A 6,487-nucleotide genomic window follows, 5' to 3' on the forward strand; every position below is an offset into this window, starting at 1 on the left:
AAGAGAAGAGGAGTTAGACTTATATTACCTAATAAAGGTGGCCAATGGTGGGTAAAACATGATACTGATACACCTTGTGTTTTAGGCCCCTGTTCTGATGGTTGACTATCTCTGAATGCAGACCCAACAGTCTGCACCCCCTAACAGGCAGATGACCAGAGAACACTCTATCTGGATCAAAGCTGGAGTTTCAGGATGAAAAAAATTCAGGACAGAAGAACCTCATCTAGTTTTATTGATTGCCCACAGCAAAGTTTCTCCAAAGGGGTGCTGGTTTGGTGAGAACTGCAAACTCACCAGACTGAGGCTGGCTCAAACAACAGGCTTATAGGACCTATTACAGTGTTCTACTCTGTGATTCTCTTTCTGTGACAAAGAACACATTTAGTCAGCACAACACAAAATGGAAACACGAAAGAGAGCAAAAGAGGAGAAAAGGAATGGCTCAATTCCACAGGATGCCAAATAAATGGAAGTGGTAACAAAACCTGGTATCAGACCGAGAATAAATAACCAAGGAACTCAATGCAGTGAGAGAGTTCAGACCTGCTGTTGACTTACCACATTGATACATACTTTATAAGCCGAGAGTAGCAAGGCACAGGGTGCCTCCATGAGTACTGCACCTGGTTGAAGGCTGAGGTTTGGCAATGGGCAGTGCAGATTACATCTTACTGGGACCTCCAGGAAAATGGAAAATAAACAAAGGCTACTCAAATGAGAACAAGTGGAAGCTATTTATACAGAGCTTGCAATAGCAAGGGAGTCAGCGCAATCACTTGCATTTGACAGAGATTTTAGGCAGGTAAGGGAGTGAGAAAGCTTTAAAGTGAAAAAAAGGAAGTCTTCAGGTATGTTTGATTGGAGGTTGTTGGCATGATAGGAAAGCTGGAGGCAGGCTAACTGGAAGCAAGGCATCCTATGTAATTGGTTTGGTTTGTATACTTTGTATCTTAGATACAGCATATGTGACTTTCTCTAGCTGGTCCTGAGTTGTAAGTGGGGGTGGAAATTAGGGAAGCTGGCAGTTACTCACTAAGTCTGTCTATTTGGGGCCAGTTACTGATGAAGTTATGGTTTTGTTTCTGGGCTGGGTGCTGCAAAGGTTGTGGGTCAGAATTTTATTGTCATATGTGGTCTGGCCATTGTTCATTTGTATATTCAGTCTCTCAGATCCTGTTATCCCCATGGCTTCCAAGCAGTCCAGCTCTTTAATGGCATTTGCCATCACTGGCCATCTTGGACTATTGAGCTTCTCAATGATACTGGTGTCTCTCCAGTGCATTTCTTATTGCTTTGTTGCACAAAGGTCCCTCTAGTCCCTCCCACACTCTCTAGTAGCTGATATATTATTCAGCTTAGCTAGTATATCTGCTGTATCGTTTTCACTGCTTGAAACTTTTTTTTTTAAAGATTTTATTTATTTATTCATTCAACAGAGATAGAGACAGCCAGCAAGAGAGGGAACACAAGCAGGGGGAGTGGGAGGGGAAGAAGCAGGCTCATAGCAGAAGAGCCTGATGTGGGGCTTGATCCCATAACGCCCTGAGCCGAAGGCAGACGCCCAACCGCTGTGCCACCCAGGCGCCCCCGAAACTTTTTTTTTTTTTAAGATTTTATTCATTTATTCGACGGAGACAGAGACAGCCAGCGAGAGAGGGAACACAAGCAGGGGGAGTGGGAGAGGAAGAAGCAGGCTCATAGCGGAGGAGCCTGATGTGGGGCTCAATCCCATAACGCCGGGATCACGCCCTGAGCCGAAGGCAGACGCTTAACCGCTGTGCCACCCAGGCGCCCCATCACTGCTTGAAACTTTTGATCCATTATTCTACTGTCTGCCTCAGCATTTATGGTATTTTTACTTAACTTTGTGTGGGACATCCTTTTCTCTAAGCTTCCAAGAGCCACCCGTCCAAATGTGAGCACTGCCTTATAGGGTCCTTGCGAGTATTGTTCAATCCTGTATCATGAGTGCTTCTAAATTGATAGACTCTCCCTTCTCCAGGCTGACCTCCAGCACCCTCAGTTCTATACTTGGCAACTGCTGGTAATATGTGGAGTGAGTTCTATAGCTCTTCCAGGGTATAGGCAGTCCCCTTCCTTATGTATAGGCCTAACATTTCCCTGACTGGATTATATTGTATATAACTTTAGTTACTGGCCTGGTGACAAAGAGAGGAGATGGAGGCAGATCTTGAGGTTGGTGCATGTTATCTTGCCAGGAAGAGGCTTCTGTATCATCTTAAAGCAGGGAGAAGTGCCAACTTTTCACAGAAAGGAGTGGGCCACTTCTGAGGTTCAAGAGGATTGAGAGGGATCTGGGGATTCAAAATATTCAGTATATCTTTCTGGTTGTCTCCATTCAATGTCTCAGTGCTCAGTTAAGCTGTGATCTCACCATTACAGACTTGCCTAGTTTGAGAATTCAATCTTATATGGTTCTCCACTATCTCTACAGTGAATCCTGGGTTGGATCTTTGGGGTCTACCATTGACCCCTTTAGCTCCAGGAGGCTATTTGTATGCTGTCGAGGAGACTGTCTGAATCTCTTTTATTGGTAATTAATCACCCTTAGCCTTTCATTCTTTATCTTGAATGTATTGATTGTCCCAGCAACAGCCATTCAATTCCATACTGCTTATAAATGTTACTTCTTATAATTACTCTGTCCCCCAAATTCCTCAAATGCCTGAGATGTTGCCAATGCCAGTGTAGTCCCTTCTACCAGTACATCAGTAAGTTCACCATTGATTAAGATCTTATCTGCTTTGCTGTAGCATGCCATGGGCTATTCATACTCCATGATTCAGCTCTGAAATCCACTCCTCCCTATGGTAACTCCTGGTACTAACTGTATTAAATTGGTTTGGAGAGGGCGCCTGGGTGGCACAGCGGTTAAGCGTCTGCCTTTGGCTCAGGGCGTGATCCCGGCGTTATGGGATCGAGCCCCACATCAGGCTCCTCCGCTATGAGCCTGCTTCTTCCTCTCCCACTCCCCCTGCTTGTATTCCCTCTCTCGCTGGCTGTCTCTATCTCTGTCGAATAAATAAATAAAATCTTAAAAAAAATAAATTGGTTTGGGAAGACTGCAATGGAGATTTGCATGCAGGAATTTGGAGGAACAAAGAAAATATGACTGGGCAGATGGAGAACTTGAACTGGGTTACAATTGCAACAAAATCATCAGACAACCCATGGAGAGCTCTAGAATTGGGCTAGACCTCCAGAATTGTCTTGAACCAAGGGAACTGGGCCTGTGCATCCCCTAATTGACAATCGCTGGAGTGGACTTACCATAGAGGTTGAAGGTAATTCTTGGAGAGCAACTCAGCTGAGTTAGCTGCTAATACTCCCAGCGGCAGTTCTGATGGAGTGGGGGTGGGGACAGTCCACTCCAGCATCACTACAGCATTAAAATTGGAAATTGGGCCGTGTGTTATTGCTTGAGGATGAGAAATATGACTTTTGAGTGCAAATTATCTGAGTTCCATATGCTTGGCTCTGAGTTCTGGATCTTTGGGAGCCATTATGATGCACATACAAAATTCCAATATGGAACAGAAAATGAATTACCATTCAAAATGGGTCCCCAAGAAAAACAGAGCTTTTCGTCTATGGTCAGGTACAAGACAGGGTTGTCCACTCTCACCATCGTTATTTAACATAGTACTGGAAGTCCTAGCCTCAGCGATTAGACAACAAAAAGAAAAAGAAGGCATCCAAACCAGCAAGGAAGAAGTCAAACTTTCACTATTCGCAGATGACATTATACTTTATGTAGAAAACCCAAAGGACTCCACCAAAAAATTGCTAGAACTGATACACAAATTCAGCAAAGTCTCAAGATCCAAAATCAACATGCAGAAATCAGTTGCATTTCTATACATTGGCAATGAAGAGAAATCAAGGAATTGATCCCATTTACACTTGTACCAAAAACCATAAGACACCTGGGAATAAACCTAACCAAAGAGGTAAAAGATCTGTATGCTGAAAACTATAGAACACTTATGAAAGAAATTGAAGAGGACACAAATAAATGGAAAAACATTCCATGCTCATGGGTTGGAAGAGCAAATATTCTTAAAATGTCTATACCACCCAAAGCAATCTACACATTTAATGCAATCCCTATCAAAATACCACCAGCATTTCTTACAGACCTAGAATGAACAACTCTAAAATTTGTATGGAACTACAAAAGACCTTGAATAGCCAAAGCAATCTTGAAAAATAAAAACAAATCTTGAAGCATCACAATTTTGAACTTCAAGCTATATTACAAAGCTGTAGTCATCAAGACAGTATGGTACTGGCACAAAACCACACATAGATCAATGGAACAAAATAGAAAACCCAGAAATGGACCCACAACTATATGGTCAACTAATCTTCGGTAAAGTAGGAAAGAATATCCAATGGAAACAAGGCAGTGTCTTCAACAAATGGTGTTGGGAAAATTGGATAGCCATATACAGAAGAATGAAACTGGGCCACTTTCTTATGCCATACACACAAATAAACTCAAAATGGATGAAAGACCTAAATGTGAGATAGGAATCCATCAAAATCCTAGAGGAGAACACAGGCAGAAACCTTTTTGACCTCAGCCATAGCAATTTCTTACTAGACACATCTGTGGAGGTAAGGGAAACAAAGCAAAAAATGAACTTTTGGGACTTCATCAAGATAAAAAGCTTCTGCATGGTGAAGGAAACAATCAACAGAACTAAAAGGCAGCCTACAGAATGGGAGAAGATATTTGCAAATGACATACCAGATAAAGGGTTAGTATCCAAAAATCTATAAAGACCTTATCAAACTCAACACCCAAAAAACAAATAATCCAGTTAAGAAATGGGCAGAAGACATGAATAGACATTTTTCCAAAGAAGACATCTAGATGGCTAATAGACACATGAAAAGATGCTCAACGTCACTCAGCATCAGGGAAATACAAATCAAAACCACAATGAGATACCACCTCAAACCTGTCAGAATGGCTAAAATTAACAAGACAGGAAACAACAGATGTTGGTGAGGATGCAGAGAAAGGGGAACCCTCTTACACTGAGGGTGGGAATGCAAACTGGTACAGCCTCTTTGGAAAACAGTATAGAGGTTCTTCAAAAAGTTAAAAATAGAACTTCCCTATGATGCAGCAATTGCCCTACAAGGTATTTATCCAAAGGATACCAAAATACAGATTCGAAGGGATACATGCACCCCAATGTTTATAGCAGCATTATCAATAATAGCCAAATTATGGAAAAAGCCCAGATGTCCATTGACTGATGAATGGATAAAGATGTGAGGAATATATATATATATATATATATATATATATATATATATATATATATATATATCCATATGGATATATATATAGGAATACTACTCAGCCATCAAGAAGAATGACCTCCTGCCAACTGCAATGATGTGGATAGAGCTAGAGTGTGTTATGCTAAGTGAAACAAGTCAGTCAGAAAAAGATAAATGCCACATGATTTCACTAATGTGGAATTTAAGAAGCAAAACTGATGAACATAGGAGAAAAGAAAAAAAGGAGAGAGGGAGGCAAACCATAACAGACTCTTAACTATAGAAAACAAACTGAGGGTTGCTGGAGGGGAGGTGGGTGGGGGATGGGCTGATGGGTATAAAAGAGGGTGAGTGTTGTGATGAGCCCTGGGTGTTGTATGTAAGTGATGAATCACTAAATTCTACTCCTGAAACCAATATTACACTGTATGTTAACTAACTAGAATTTAAATAAAAATTTGAAAAAACAAAACAGAAAAACCCAAAATGTGTCCCCACAGCAAGACTTCTTTACCCAGAAGGAAATCAATCTCAATCACTGCCAAATAATTGGAGTTTATGCCTGAGGAAATGGAATTATTGGGCTAATTGATACATAATTTAAAATAAGAATGCTTAAATTCTTCTAGAGATAAAGGAGGAGATATCCATCAAATAAGAAAAGTTTATATGACATTGATTAAAAGTTGTGAAATAAGGGCAGGTAGATTTTTTAAAAAACAAGCAATTAGAAGTCTCGAAAAGGAAAAATGCAGTAGTTGGAATGTACACTGTCTTATAAAGAACATAAACAGAATTTTGAAAATAGAAAAGGACAGAATCAGTGAATTGTAAGAGAGAAAGTGGGTTATCATAAAGACCACAAAAACAGAATATGGATACTAAGAGACGCAAGGGTAAGAGCAGTGATTAAGCAGTATCACCATTTATCTAATAGAAGTTCCAGATATTGGAGAGGTATTCAATGGTCCAAGAGAACTGACTCATTCTTTTTTGATATTTTTTTTAAAGTTAATTCTCCAGATTTAAAAAGCTCATTGAGTTGCAGCAGCGAAATTTCCCCCACTAAACACATCACGTTGACATTGTAGAACATCGAAGTCAAGAAAATAGTTAAGTAAATCGTAAACAGAACCCCTGCAAAGGAGTGGCAATACAAGGCTTC

The sequence above is a fragment of the Ursus americanus genome, chromosome 20, assembly GCF_024610735.1.
Source record: "Ursus americanus isolate L20-20 chromosome 20, mUrsAme1.1.p, whole genome shotgun sequence".
Taxonomy (NCBI): Eukaryota; Metazoa; Chordata; class Mammalia; order Carnivora; family Ursidae; genus Ursus; species Ursus americanus.